The 16,271-nt window shown below is 39.4% G+C and overlaps 1 protein-coding gene across 3 annotated transcripts in view; it reads right to left on the bottom strand.

Moving 5' to 3' along the window:
* ncoa1 (nuclear receptor coactivator 1) overlaps positions 1-16,271 on the bottom strand; it is a 58,407-nt gene that overhangs the window by 32,515 nt on the left and 9,621 nt on the right. For all 3 annotated transcript variants that reach the window (XM_008289176.1, XM_008289179.1, XM_008289178.1), the window contains one exon: positions 9,918-10,140. The gene's annotated coding sequence lies outside the window, so the exon portion shown is untranslated. The remainder of the gene's footprint in view (positions 1-9,917; positions 10,141-16,271) is intronic.

Raw genomic sequence — 16,271 nt, 5'->3', positions numbered from 1 at the left:
CTAACCACTATATGAAAACGATGGACTGCGGTCTTTACATTTTAAAATGGGCTCAGCTCATGAAAGGCGTAGCGCTCTTATGTGCGCTGTTTTCTCCGCTCATAGAAAACAGTAAGTGGATAAAATTACTTGGTTTCACTGTGGACAAATCTGACTTGAGAACACTTTATTTCACTCTTTGAAAACAAATTTTTGGTCACACAACTGTCTGAGCACACTGCAACCACCAAGCAGCATCTACAGCAGCCTGCAACGTGAGGCCTTCAGGGAACATCGGTAAATGTGGTGTCCATCAAAAAGCAATTGCTCAGGTAGTGAGGTGTTTTGCATGTGACCAGGTGGGAGGTGCGACTCATGAAAAAGCTAGTCTGGAGCCCTACCACACTTTTACTTTAAGCAACATTTTCACTGTAAGACTTTTACAATGTTGTATTAATACTGGAGTAAAGGATCTAAGTATTTTCTCCACCACTGCTCAAATCTGACTAGCAATGCAAACAAACACTGAATACCTATATAAATGATTGTGTCACAGCCTGAAAGCATCTCCCCTTTATGGAAGGTGGTGATGTACAATAGTAGGTTTGTCCTGAACCTAGTTTCTCCTGGTGTGTGAGAGAACACACCATTAGGGTGTGTTGCAGTGAAATGTTGCTATAAAGGTCAGTAAAGCTACTTTTGTCGCTACAAGAGGACAATAGCTACTAAAGGTCTTTGTGTTGTGCTCACTGTCACAGCAAAGAAATAAATCTTCTTATATAATGTTACTACAGCACCCTACTGCATTCTTTATAGTAGAGCTTGTGAAACTCTGCTTATAAATGTTAGCAGGAGAAACACAGAGTTAAATAAAGCAATCCTAACAGTGGCAACAGTGTTCATCTTTTTGGGTTTACTCTGGCTAATTTACTAGAGGAGTCTTGTCATACGTTCTCTAGCAGCTTTTACCACATTTAGGTCCTTATCAATCAGAATCACAGAGTTCAACTGCTAATCAAGTAACTCAGTAACGACAGAACAAGACAAATACATCACGAGATACAAAACAGAAAAGAATTCAGCTCTCAGAAGACCAGCGGTAGAGATACACTGCTGGCCGATCCCTATCAGTCGCTCACACTTTCTCTGCACAGACATTTGCTCTGCTCTCTGAAGCAACTGCTCACACACTAGCATGAGTGTAAAACAATCACGTTCCCATTTAGCCCAATTAACTCTACAGTTCAGGTGAAACAGGACATTTTTTCTGACTCTGGGTTTGCTGCTGGGTGGCACCAGAAAGTTGCAGGAATTGGGCTGCTCTGCTAGCCACGCAACTGTGGAGAGTTTTTACATTATCTTTGTTTTCCACAGGATGAGGAGTTACCTGTGGTTGCAGGTAGAGCTCCATGACCGACATGCAAGCAGAGACTCATGCAGTTTAGAGAGGGAGAGTGTAACATAGGTTGTTTTCTGAAGTTAGAATTTATACATCGAATGGAATCTATTGTGGACCCCACAATCTACCATGATTCCCTTAATGCCTAAACATGCATCAGTAGACGCTACCAGGCAGCTGTGAGAAGCTTCTAGTGCCTCCATCCTGGTACTGCAGCACACACAACCAGATGTGTAAACCAGATATTAGTTTAAGAAGAGTGAAATGAGGTGTTCTAATATGAGATTTAGCCAGGTTGAAGCCAAGAAAATCTCGTTTGTGTCCAGTTTTGAGCTGCACATAGATGGTCTGAGTGGGGGTGTGACAACATTTAGATAACATGTGGATGCAAAAATGGTAATAAACAATCTTTAAACTCTTCTTTTTGTATGTGTCCCTATTCAATTGATCAAAACACTATTGCATGTGTCATTACTTGCTCTGTGTCTTGATGTACAACCTCAAGTTCTGACTGTCCACATCACAGTTGACTCTCTGCTCTGCATCTTTGCATCAGTCCTCATAACTGAGCCTCTATACAATCTCGCCTGAAAAGCAAAAGTGTAGGCGTTTCAAGAAAGGCCAAAGGTTAGGAAAACTGAAAAAGGTCTGATTTTCAAACATTTATTTAGTTTTCAAGGAACACAATACTGTTTTGCCTTACATAAATGTGCTCTCAATGTGAAAACAGCAGTAGACAATGCAGAACTTGTCAAGCTACCATGAAGTCTGTGATTCTGATAAAGATTGTTGTTGATATTTGAATTAGTTCATATGTCTAGTAAGTGTCTTTAGATAGTAAGCATGCGCCAAAGTTATCATCCCTTTCGCTGTCCCCTCCCTTTGTACAGGACACACTGGAGCGGTACTGCGCGGATCAGTCTAGGCCACTTTTACTTCCTATTTACAGAGTCAGGGTTGTGTACATACACTGGATATTTTTTAGCACACACACTGAAGTGAAAATATTCAATTAATTTGTCAAAAAATCAATTGGAAAAAAAAAATATGAAGGTTAGATGGTTAGATGAAGAGGAAAACAATCTTTACAGAGTGGAATAAACTTCTACCATGCATGAGGACCGGCTTATCAACAGAAGGCAGCACAGTAGCAACATGGGCCCTGATGTCTGCTTACAATACCGGTAATCCCACATGAGTAACTACCGGTATTGCCAGCATTAAACAAGCTGAACATGATGCGTCCTCAAATCAGGCGGTAAAATAAACTGAAGTTGAGCTATTTTTTTTTTTAAATAATGGGCTCTGTTTATACGGAGCAACTCACTCTGTTGTGATGATAAACATGCACTATAGAGGGTAAGCCTCCACCTGCTCCACAATATCTGTTAAATGGATGTTTTTTTTTAAATATCAGTATCTACTTATTACACAATTTACACCCAGTTAAGTGTGAACTTTCACACATGCATGAACAATCACTCAGCAATCCACTTATATACACAAACATAAATGGATCCATCCACTGGGCTGGAGTCCTAACAGTGAAATGCTGGTGAAACATTGGCTGTTGAGTGTGATTACTACTAATAACAATACAAATGCCACCACTGCTGCTTTAAAGGACAGTCCAATAAGTCAGTCATATTTTAAAAGATACTTCACAGCCGAAGAGCCAACAATTAGTGGTAAAAATATAGATCTACTGACTAATGTGGCCTTAAAATAAAAAGGCCAGTTCCATCGCAAGACATTTAAAGTGCACAAGTGATCTGCTGCTCCGGCTCTTTCTCATCCACAAACACATATAATGAACTTTCTGCAGCATGATTCACATTACATACTTTTTTTCTCTAATCTTGGTAAGATCTGACCACAGCACACTTAAAGCATTCATGTATGCATACACCCAGGGAGCGTGAAAAACCATGAAGCTTAATAAACAGGCTCTGCTACTATATTGCTGCCCTTGTCTGAACCTATGGATGGCCATTAAAAGCTTCGTTCGCAACTCAGAACAGTGTTTGACAGATGACAGCTTTCACGGTTTGCACTTAATATAACGACCGAGCTGTGTTACATGTGACTGAAACCGTCGTAATTAGCTACAGCTGCAGTGTGAGCATAGCCTCAGTCACACTTTGATACATATTAGTCTTGCAGTATACAGATAGAAAGGAGAGGGGGAAAAAAAAATATGCAGAAACAAAACAAATGCCACTCTAACTGACACACCTGTAGACCAGGTCAGCCCACTGCACCTTCTGACCTCACCTCACTCTCGCTACGTGACGTATCGCGGAAGATTGAGCCTTCAGTCACCAACGAAGAAGAAGAAAAAGAAGCAGCAACGACAACGCAACAGAGCCAGGCCTCTGAGAAACACAGTCCACTGCCTCCACAGGCTCCCCATTACAGCCGCCTGCCGTCTCCGTATCTTTAGGTTTGTCTTTTCTTCCTCAAACCTTTCCCCTCCTTCGTTCTCTCATTCCGCAAGCTCGCTTCACACACATACACACACGCGCACACACACATGCACACACACGCACTCAACAGCGGCAATGTATGGCTCGCAGGGGGGAGTGAGGAAGAGACCACCAGGTAGAGAGCAGGGAGTGAAGGATGGGGATTACCAGGAATGAGGGAGGAAAAGTAAACGATTCAGGGCAGACACCAGTGACATTTGTCTCAACACAAATTCATTATTTCTTATTTATCTTCCTCATGCATACATCCTTTCACCAAGTCCCATTTTAGGCTTCTTTAAGAGCCTTTTTAAATATCCTGGTATGAATGTGAAGCCGTAATTAAAAGCACTGAGGTTCCCACAGCTTCAGTTGTCACGGTTTCTAATTAGTCCTGTGTGTATATTAACAATGTAAAAATTGTTTGGCAAAATGTCCCCCCAAAAAAACTCCTAGAAATTTTATCATTTTTCATAACAGCCTCAGTCTTAAATATGGCAGATATTCCAGGAATGCCATGAACAGTGGGGACCCCAAATCTAGAGTAATCACAGTGTACACAGTATAAATAAAGACATTTTATTAAAGAATCTAACAGATACTACAGGTTGCACTTATAATATAGTGTAAGTAGCTTACAACATTACTAAAGATAAATACAACAGTTTTTTTCTACATGAGATCACCACACTGTTCACACACCCCTCTCTGCTCGATGGAGTTGGTACAGCCCATGAGAAGCTGCTCAGTCACTGTTGCTAAGGCCCACCCTCTTGAATATAGGACATGGCCAGAGAATGTATACAGTTTCAGTCAAACAGGGCAACAGTGCACCCAGTGACTCATTCATTCATTATTATGTGTGGTATGGAACTGAGCACACCTACATATGAACATGTGAAAGTGTCTGTAAACCGTCTTTGTTGTCAGTGTGCAGGTTCACTGCAGTCCCGTCACTCGGAGGTTTAAGTGAGCAGCACCTTCTGTCAAGACACATCACGCTGAGACGATTTCTTTCTGTTGTGTCTGCGAGGCTTCCGTGTGAGGGCAGGTTTTGGTTCAGTTTGCTATAATTCAATCAACATTTGCTACTCTACAAATAAATGATTGTGTCACTCAGCTCAAACTGTAGCTGTGCATTTAGAGCATGCAAATTAAAAAATGAGCAGAAATGTCAATTGACATTGAAACAAATGTTACGACCTTCAGTTTATGCAGAACACAGTGATTAAATTTGTTTAATTTTGGAGAGTGCTGCAATGTTGCTTTCCAAAACAAAATATTACCGGATCTGCATACATAATTTCTGCAAACTAAATTAATCACATAGCACATGAAGAAGTCTCCCTGAATTTCTGCTTTAGTAATAAATAGGGTTTGCTCTTTAAGGGAAAATTAAGTTGTAGTTAGAAATGATTGAACTTTCTGAATATTGTTTCAGCAGAGACCATGGATCCATTTGTCACTTGTATATAAAGCATTTGCAATGCACTTATTGTAAATGGAATGTCACATCTTCTGCTTAATCATCTTACACATTTTCACATTCAGCTCATCAGTCACATTAGGGTATTTAAAGCTGCTGTCAAGTACTGCTGTTGATACACATCTGCCTCATCTCTGTCGTATCTACAGTTAAGCCAAAAGTATTCACATATACCAAGTTATGATTTATGGTGATTGTTTTTATTAGATTAATAGATATGTTCTAGCTGTAAAGAAGTGACAAAAGCCAGTAAGACATTGTGATAGAGATGCTGAACATAATTTGTAACTATTTCAATGCTTTTTCAGAAACTAAAAACACCTAGCCCTTCTGGTTTCCGCAATAAGCAACCGCCTGATGCAGTTGTACTCGTCGACAGCAAGTCTAAAACCAAAGAGCTAAGTGAGCATACATACATCCATATATATATAAACATACAAATATATTAGGGCTGGGACTTCAACATATTAACATGTTTAAAAAAACGTACACGTTAAATCGCATCTTTCTCTGTTAACTAATTTCTGGTACACCGGCAACACTGATGAACACACTCCAGCCAGTAGGTGGCGATAATGCACCTACAGTTCGTTTATCAGCCGCAAGGAAGATGCACAGGATGCACTGAGTGACGTCAGGGCACGAGAAATTTTGATGAACAGTGATGGAAAATGAGACCACATTGCTTGGCTTGTTAGGCGGAATGGTTTTTTCTTATCAAGGCCTAATGCTACGTGTCCACAGGGACGATTTTGCAAAAATTTGCCAAATTTGCATCAAGTTAAAGCCAAGTCTACTTTATGCAAATGAGCTACGCCCTGTCACCTAAAACTCGCCGTAACGCTCCAGAACACGACTGGGGTTTCACTACACAATGAATGGGAAGAGAGAAATAGATCCTGTGGACACATATACATATATATAATAAGGGTCTACCACTTACAGAAATGTGCCCATCATGGCTACGTCCATAAAGTCATATCCAAGTGTTTTCAAGTGTCAGTGGCCACAGTGTAAAGCATCGTCAAAAAGAACACAGTGTTCCACACAGTGAAAAATCTCAAAGGATGGGGCAGAAAGTCAAAAGTGACTCCAGTGCCAACAAGAATGGTAGTGCAAGAGGCCAAGAAGAATCCAAGAAGAGCCACCAAGACGATCCCAAGAATCTGGGTAGTTCTGGTAACAACATCCCAATAAGACATTCCAACAGAGATTGACCAAGGAGGACCCTACTTCACCATGACATCATGCCATGTCTTTGGGCCCAGGGATGTGGCCTTTGGATGATGGAAGACAGCATTTGAACCAAAACAACTCCATCCTTATGGTCAAGCATAGCAGTGAGGATGTAGTGCTTTAATTGTGATTTTCAGTTAATGTGCCAGACAACCTTGTCAAAGTAAACAAACCTTCTCAAAGCAAAAGAATCCTGAGCAATGAGAAGGACATTATGAATGTGGAGGAGAACTTCAGTCAGACGGCAGAAAACCCTGGGCAGTGCTGACATTTCCAGCAAGACAATCTGAAACATGCAGCCAAAGAGGTGGTGAAGAGAAAACAACATCAACATGTTGGAATGGCCCAGCCAGAGTCCAGGCCTGAATCCCTTTGAGAATTCATGGAGGGAACTTAAGAGTGATGTGAATAGGTGGTACTTAAGTAAATAAAAATTAAACTGATGGCAAAGGAAGCTTTCCAATCTTAAAGGCCTGGAGAGCATCACAAAAGAGAAGTGGTCTAAAATCCCGGTGGAGAGTGGAACTGAAATAATCATTCTGGACATAGACTTTTTTGATAAAATGTGAAAAACAAAACAAACAACAAACATCCCACACAAAAATAATTTAAATTCATCATGAACATTTCTAACACAGTGCGTTTGTTTATGTCATTTTCCTGCCAGCAGAGACCCTTTGGTCAAACAGAAATTCACTGTAAACCAAAATTTCGAATGTGTATGATTAAAATGGGGCTTAGCTGTCTGTTCCTGTTGTGGATTTATGCAGTCAGAGTTGACTGATTTAAAAGCCTGCAAACAACAATGCAATAAAACAGAATCTGCTAATTATCTTCTTCGGTAATTGATTTGTCAGTTAGGCTTTAAATGTCAAACACAGGCTCACGTTTTCCATTGTCAGTCCTTGTCCAACAAACCACCCAATAATGAAAGATTTACTATCATAGTAAACTGCAAATGAAATGTTAATGTTGATGATTGTGTTTTTGAAAACAAGTTCCCATTTCTTTGGCCTTAAAAATTCTGATTATCAATATAAACTTTCTGTCAAAGGACTGACCTTTACTGGGGCTTAAAGCCTCTGAAAACTAGTTTCATATTGTGACATATATATGATTTAAGCTATGGAACAAAAAATGGTGTGAAGTGACACGTAGTAATTTAGATGAAGCATGCAAAAACGCTGGTGTGGTCCGGTAAGTCTTTGCTTCTCAAATGAATACACTGTTAAGTTCCAGTCCATTGTTTCCCACCATCTGTGTACACCCAGATCCAGGATGTTTACCAAGAGTAAGAAATAACCTTGGACTGCACACAGCTCCACAGACACTACAACAGTTTGCCAAAGTCCTCAGTGTATAGAATACAACGAGTAAAGCAGTCTGCAGTGGTGACTTACGGCCAGCGGACTGCTACTCATAGTCACTTCTCTCATCTGTGTAATCATGGGAGGTACAGGGTAGTTCAAAATCAAAATGTAAAAATATATATTTTAGTCCATACAAGTAGAACTGTCCCCTACTTTATCTTCTCCTTCCATTCTGCATCCTTAAAATAATGTTAGTATACATCACTAAATATAAATACATCAGTAAAATGAAAAACAAATTAGCGTCAGTATATGAATCACTCCTTTACACAGGTCCACATATCTGCCTTTCATAGTGCCTGTGGGTGTCATTGCTCACCTAATTTTTTCACGCAGCACTTCCAATCTCAAACACGTTCCCTGCCAGACAGATAATTCCACATGAATATTCATCATTTATTGAGCTCGGTTGGGCTCTGTGTAATTTGGAGTGTGTGTGTGTGTGTGTGTGTGTGTGTGTGTGTGTGTGTGTGCGTGTCCTCATTTCAACTCGAGAAACGCGATGGGAGGCCTACTCAGACATGCTGGGATGTTCAGAGCCATGCAGCCGATCTGGGGCCTGAAGTGTCAGAGCACACAGCACAGGGGAATAATGGGAAATAGCCAGTGAGAAAGAGGCCTTATCTTTCTAGTCCCTCTAAACGATTAATTTAGGCTTAACTCACTGGTCCTCCCTAAAATTAAATTGACAGGCCATTAAGTCTGTGTGGAGACAGTGAAGACTGGAGTCTTTCAAATTCAACCAATTATGCATGCTCTTTGCAAAGTTTTCTCACATGCAGTTATTTTCACTCAGAACCTTATTTTCATAGTTTTTGTATTGTGACAATCCTACATTGTATCATCCTTTTCACTCTAAGATCTTGATATAACCTCAACTTGCTCTGTAAAACACAAAGAAACAAAATAACCTCCAGCCACAAAATACAAATCACAAAAGACATACACTTGAATTATGCCTTTAAAATAAGCAGAATTAAACGGTGACAATTCCAGTATGTCAGCACTTTTGACTTTTTGTGGCACCGTACACAAGTGTCGACTAGCTTCTGCTCTGTTTTAAATATAATGCTATTTTTATTGTGCACAAGAAAAAGAAATATTTTCAAATTAGGTCTATAATGTAACAAAATATCAAAAGAATGAAGAGGTTTTTAAATGCCCCAACACGACTTTCCATAAATTAGATGGAATCTCTGTGAAATAAAGCAATGCATAGCAGTGGATGTTCTATTTGTCAGTGTGGGGCTAGATAATAGTCCTGTAAGTAATTAGGCCCTAAATCAATGGTAATCCTGCAATTTATCATCACACTCCAGCATGCAAGACTGGTTCAACCCTCTAAAACATTTATATTTATTGGCCTGCTCTCTTTTTTCCTCATTATAAATATATTTTTTTGTGTGTATGTGTATGTTTTGTCCTTTTTGTCTCACAAAACAGGCAATATGACAATGATGTCTTCAGTTAAAACTCAAGCCTTAAACTGCTTCCCCCATTATTTACAGACATAATGATCAATGCTGAAATAACTGGCCCAGTCATAGCTCATGCGAGCAAGATTACAAAACAAGCATGGAATCCATGCAGGCACATGGTGCATGTGTGCATATTAATTCCACATTTTCAACTCGATACAGCCAAGTAACCGCTCCTGTGTCTTACCTTACTTCTCTGAATATTAAATACTGACCTCTGTTCACCTCTATTCCTGCCATCCTACAAACATGGCCTCAAGCCTTAGTTAGAAGCTTTGCCACACAATAAATAAACAAACATGCATTTCAGTAAATAAACAAACATGGAAAGTATCCTGTGAATGTTCACTAAGAATCAGCATTAAATAACACACCCGAGTTCTACAAGACCAACTACACAATCTGCTTTGGGCTGCAACCCAGTATTCAGCTTTGGCTCACAATGAGACATATTGCAGCACTCAACAAAGAGTACACAAGGCTGACCGGCCATACTGTACTTACTTGATCTAGGGCTCCAGTGGGTGAGTCATGTGGTGGCTGTGGTGGCCTTGTCCAGGGCTCTGAGCAAAGCTAAAGGGAAGGAGGGGAGACTGGGAGTGAGATCAGTGGTGGGCAAGCAGCTTAACGTCGAGATGATGGAGCGGTGGTAGTGGGGTTATGGCTCCACAGCCGCTCTGTCACATGGCACCATCCCAGGTGCAGGGAGAAGCCCTTTGGCCTCTGACTGGAAAAGAGAACAGAGAAAAAAGATACACAGCAGAGTTAGTATGCAATGTTGTTTTTTCATATGACCTTGTACAATATGTGCTGTACGACTGGGAGTTAATTTTTCATGGAGCTTATACACCATCATCACATGTGATCCACACACAAGAAAACACTCTGTCGGATGAAGTGGAAATGAGCTCTATAATGCTGCAGATGAAGGACATGTTCAGTTGTCTTCTGTAAAAGAAATAGTCAAATCTGTCATCATTCTTTGTTTACACTGAACTATTTACAAGAAATGGAAATAAGGAATATCAAAAGATAGCTGAACCCTAACATGTGAGGTGATTTCCCTCTTATCAATACCAAAACTGTCTTTTATATTATCACAGGACAGTGTGATATTGCTAGCCAATATGATCGTCTTTTTTTTAAGTTTAGGGTCAATTCACAATTAAAACATCATATTGTTAGGAATTTGCATACAAGCCTGTTAAAGAATAATGAAAGACCTACACCATATGTAGACCTGTCAAGACAGAGCATATTCAACTAGCACTCAGTCATAGCTGTGTATTTGCTTCAGCGCTCATGCTTGAAAAGAACACGGGCGTCCGCTTAATAATATAATAATCACTTTTATCACACACAGACAAGAAAAGCATGCATGCAGATTCATCTGCCCCTGATGTCTGTGGTTGTTGATGTGACATCTGGTTCGTAGCTGCCAACAGTTGGCTACTTGGCTACCCAGCAGGCAGAGACAGACTGAAGACAGCAGTAAAATCTACACATCGTTCTGTCAACTTCCGTGTCTCCACATCTCATTATCACAATACCTTGGTCAACAAATAAACTGAGAACCCACATCAGTGTCTAAAGTCTTTCTTTTTCAGTCAATTTCTTTCATACATGTAACTACTGATGCAAATTTTAAACAATTTCATTAACCAACAGTCTGTCACAATTACAAACAATAATTGATTTATCACTGAAATGGGTTAAATACAGTGGACTGGTTTTCCTATACTGCTAAAGCCATTTTTACCCACTGACACTTAGTGTTCACTGCAAAATCCCTTTATACTATAGGAATTTGAAAAACAGATATGCTAATCACCAAGTTACCACATTTAATTTCTTCCCGCACAGAGAATCGGCGCCCGGCCTTTGTTATCATTTGAAAACCTAGTTTAGTGTTAGCATGAGCTTAGCATGAGCTTCAGCTAGCTAGCTGACTGACGGCCACCAGACGCCTTCTTACAACTTGATGGTGAATAGCTCATTAGCACAACTGCCATAGTTAGCAGCTAGACAGCAGTCAGCCAACACACCTGTAACTTCACCTCATTAAACACTAAGAGACTCCATCTGGTGGCACAAACAGGTATTACAAGTCAAATTGACAGTTAAAGTGCATGTCCCTCATCTCCTTGATTTATTTTTAATTTGTTAACTTAATGGCAATTAATAATTAAACAAGTAGGCATTAACATCCCTTGATGCAACCGTTAAATTCACTATGAGATAATAGGAGTCAGCGGCATTTAGGAAACACCTGAATCAAAAAGTGCAACAAACGCTCATGAAGCAGCAACTATTCAAGTCACAGCTAAAAGACTGCTGTGATTTATACAGCTAAGAGGGCCAGTTATAATCTGTTACTTCATATTTTATTATGCAAAAACACAAATTTAAATCCAATAAATTTATTTCATATGTCAACCAACACCACACTCACAAATGCATTAACCTTGTCAGAACCTTGTCTGGAAGCCAGGATTTTAATATCAGTGTGAAAAAGAAGACAAAACAACTAAAAAGCAGCAGTAAATAGCAGGCAGTTGTTTTCATCTAGCCATGCACTGTAGCAGGGTTGTCCCAGAAAAAACTACCATCAACTGCATCGGAACATTTACGTGAAAGAGAAGAGTGCCACAGTGTAAGAACATTATTTTTTAGCTTTCAGTTCATATACTGACCGATGTGACACCAAACATGTTTGAGAGAGTCTTCAGTTTTGTCGTTATTATCTGCTTGTAAATGACTAACTGGATGCAAGTCACCGGGTGGTTCTGATCCTTCACAAACCACTTCCAGTTTCCATCTGTTCGGCAAACACACATTTGACCGGTGCAACAGTAGATAAGTCACACTCTCTGGAGAAAGAGCTTCTGGAAGAGATGAGCGTTGTGAGTGATATTCCTGATGGTGACTCTGCACATCAGAAGCGCTGCTGAGTAGCGCACAAAGTCATTAGAGTCTGTCTCCCTGTTATGTTTACAACAGAACACATGAAAAAATGCTGTCAAAAGCATCTGATCGGATCTGGTTGTTGCCAGCCCTAAACACAACAACTGGTGAAGTATTCCTCCTGTTTGGACCAAATCTATAGCAGGCCTTTGCTGTGCTGTAGCTTTTGGTCACAACATTTTCAAAAACCAGCAGGTCAAAATCTTCTAAAAAGTGGTTTACATGAGATCTCTTCTCTCTCAGTGTCTACGTGATACCTCATTGGAGTTCTATCATATTGCTTTTTCCAAGACTAAATTACACCTTGTCTCTGGAACAGTAGGCAAACTGGAAGAAGAGTTAACAGGTACAGAGGCGTGTTTATAAACAGAGAAAACAACACAGAGAACAATGGAGTGAGTGAGTGGGCGAAAAACCAAACTACACCAAGACCAAACATCAACCTTATTTTGTCATCGCTTCACTGTAATTACTTTTAAAATTAAAAACAACAACTAGACCTGTTTAAACACTTGGACACATTCAGATTCCAGGTACTGGAGCTACACCGGCAGACTGACATTATACTGGCCAGAATGATAAAATTAACAAGCCACCTATTCACAATTATCAAGCACGCTTGAGAAAAAATAAGACTCTAAATCAAGATGTACTCTTGGAAAAAAAAGTGCAGAGCCAACTTTTTAGACTTTGACAAAACCTGGTCAACATTCATTATTATTGTAAATACACAATCGGTAACAACAGCAACCTGCCAAGCCGCATAGCGGACATCTGCCTCCACCTCCTTATCTTCAAGTGCTTAGCTTTGAAGATGCAGACATAATAACAGGACCTTCACGTTGATTTAAACACATTCTTTTTTCAAACTTACAAAAGTTACAAAGACAAAGGAGGTGAAGCGTTTTGAAGGGAAATCAAATTGCAGAGGGAAACCTTTCTCCCTCGTACTCAAGCAGCACATCAGACTCTTTGTGTGAAGAAAAGTTTTCAATCATACAACTTTATCAAAGCCTATAAAGCCCGCTTTTCACACTGTCCTTGATTTCTTCATGTTTCAGAGAAAGAATCGTCCGTCCTTCACCAAGTTTATTGAACCTATTGTCTCAACTTTCGTAGACCAGCTAACACTGGCTTGTTTTGGAACAGTGTGACAATCTTTTTGCTCTCATCTGTCAATGCTTGTAAATAAGTACAAGGCCTATGTGACAAATGGTGCAGATGTGGAAATGTCAGCCACTTTATACAAACGTGTTATCAACTACAAGAAGGTCAATGAAAGACTTTAAATGTAGAGGTGTGCTTTTTTATATATTGTAACATAATTTCAGGAGTGAATGAGAGTCACTGCAACTTGTTATGTAACAATGAAATGATGCCAACATTGATTGCTTACTGCTAATCCTGCTGAAATTCCTGAGGAAATCCTCCACAAAAATGACTGCAGACTAAACTTTACAAACATGTATTCATCTTCTCACTTCTCAAATACTGTTGATGAGAGAGAGAGCTGTAAAAGCATCTGGAAACGACTGTATCATGAAACCTTCATTTTCACCTGTTTCACATCCGTATGGGGGAGCTGACTGAGGGAAGAACAATGCATTCTACTTTATGACAATCTTGAAATCATGATGTTTACATGAGCCGGTAACGTCAGGTGCTCCACGTTTAGTCGCATGTGGTACCTACAATCTAGTTCAATGATAGAAAATTGCAATTACTTTGACAATCAATCTTTTGTCAAACATGTTCCAGCTTCTCAGATGTGAGGACTTTTGAAAGGCAATAAAAGCAACTTTGAAGTTTTGCAAATTTAAACAAGTCAACTCAATATTCAAAGGGCCTTTTTCACTACTGCCTGGCACTCTACAGACAAGTCGATACATATGGAAAAAACTTAACAAAATTTTTTTTCTTGCAGTCATACACAATTTAATGCACTAATGATCACATATTAAAAGATGCAACTAAGAATTTGTTGTTATGATTGAATAAATGCTAATCAAGAACTGTCCTTGATTGGGTCACTAATCAATAGAAACATTCAGTATTCAAAATCCTGAGCTGAGGATAATGTTTTTCCTGGAACATGGCAATTCTGTGGGGATTCACACCCTGAGGATGGGAAAGAAGTGACAACTCTATTTCCAATTATCTGGCTCAATGGTTGTGTTACCTGAAAACTGGTTGCCAATAACATGTTTGTCTTCCTTTTCCTGCCACATTTCAGGTGATATTTTCTAAACATGACAGTACCTACTCATGCCATGCTTTACTAGCCTGCTAATAACAGCTGAATAAGTCGATAATTACAGTTTTGTGCATCCTCTCATAATGACGGCCTTCTTTTTTCCGCACATTGGTGAATCCTGCCTTATCTTTCAACATTTGTTTGCATAAGCATCAAACTTGACAGTGGACTTCAGGAAGTCTGTGCACACACAAACAAAACCACAGTCATCTGTCTACTGGGGATGTAATTCAGGGACATTCCCTTTTCTAAGCCTTAGCTGGTAAAGGTTGCCGTGATCCAGCACGCATAAAAAGGAGTTTCACTAATTATTAGTGGTAGGCCTTATAGTAAGTAAACTACTTATCTCACTCTCTGATGTCTAAGCTCAGACTATCCTTTAGATACCACTGCATTCTTAATCATCACAGCTTAAAATATATCCACCACGGTTTAGGTAACTCTTCACCGTGTAAGATCTGTTCACATCATTTATCGACTGTAAGCAAAAACATGTAGGTGGAAAGATTTACACATTCATAATTGTTAGACTGCAAGTTTTGATTATATTGTTCTAGAAGGTTTCGGAAACTGTCTTGTTGAAAAGTTGTTGAAATCGGTGACATCTGCAGTTACCAACTTCTCATGTGTAAGAACGGTCTTTGTCATGTATGGAAGAAAAATGAATATCTTTGGATTGTTGGTTTGATAAACTGAGAAATGTGGGGGGAAAAAATCTTTTTAGGCTCTGGAAGATTATGGTTGACATTTTAGCCATAATTTGACATTTTCCAGGCAAAACATTGAATGCACAACTGTGATGACACACAATATTAAATCATTAAAAATATGTGTTAGCACGCAGCTCTAAATGAATGCATCTGACAGATTTCAAATTCTGATCAAATGTGGTGTAATGGCACACTGTTTCTACTAAAACAATGAGCAAATACATAAATGTAACATTCTCTTTATATTAAATTACATAACACTCAGGCCTGTTTGTCTAAATACAACATGACAGGCTAAGAGACAGACAACACATTCACCCTTAATAAAGAAATGAGGAGATACTTCCAGAACAAAGGGAGATTTCTGATGGACAAATCCTGTCATTAACATGCTTAACTAGGTTTGTCACTGGTGTTCTTCGTGTTTACATTTCCAAATACCGTAGAGTGCTTTAATCCAAATTACAGCAGGCAGGAATACAAAATCAGTTCCACAGCTGAAATGCACACTACTTAAAAAAAATAAATAAATGAAACACCCACAAGGAAGAAAAACCTGTTTTTCATTTCTGTCACTGGTTTAAAACGCTGAGATCATAAAAAACTGCAATCGTAGCTATGTACCCTAAGACAGGTTCCTCAAATAACTTGAGTTTTAATATTCTTAAAATCAAGCAAATTTAGATTAAAAACATTGTAAGATGCAATCAAGAAGCTACTCACCAACTGCCTGTAAACTAGTGTTGTAGAGTGTATGCACCATTGTAGTACACACCTCACAAGGTTAATAACTTGTGCTTTCTTGCAAGCAGTCAGCACCATGATGCCTTTTGTATAGACACTGCTCACTACATTCATCACTGGCCTTGTCACAAAACCTGTTTCTCCCTTGAAACATATTTACTCATCAAGTGCAGCCCAAAAGTTGTG

The sequence above is a fragment of the Stegastes partitus genome, unplaced genomic scaffold (assembly GCF_000690725.1).
Source record: "Stegastes partitus isolate 25-593 unplaced genomic scaffold, Stegastes_partitus-1.0.2 Scaffold597, whole genome shotgun sequence".
Classification (NCBI taxonomy): Eukaryota; Metazoa; Chordata; class Actinopteri; family Pomacentridae; genus Stegastes; species Stegastes partitus.
This window is presented reverse-complemented; position numbering and strand designations above follow the sequence as displayed.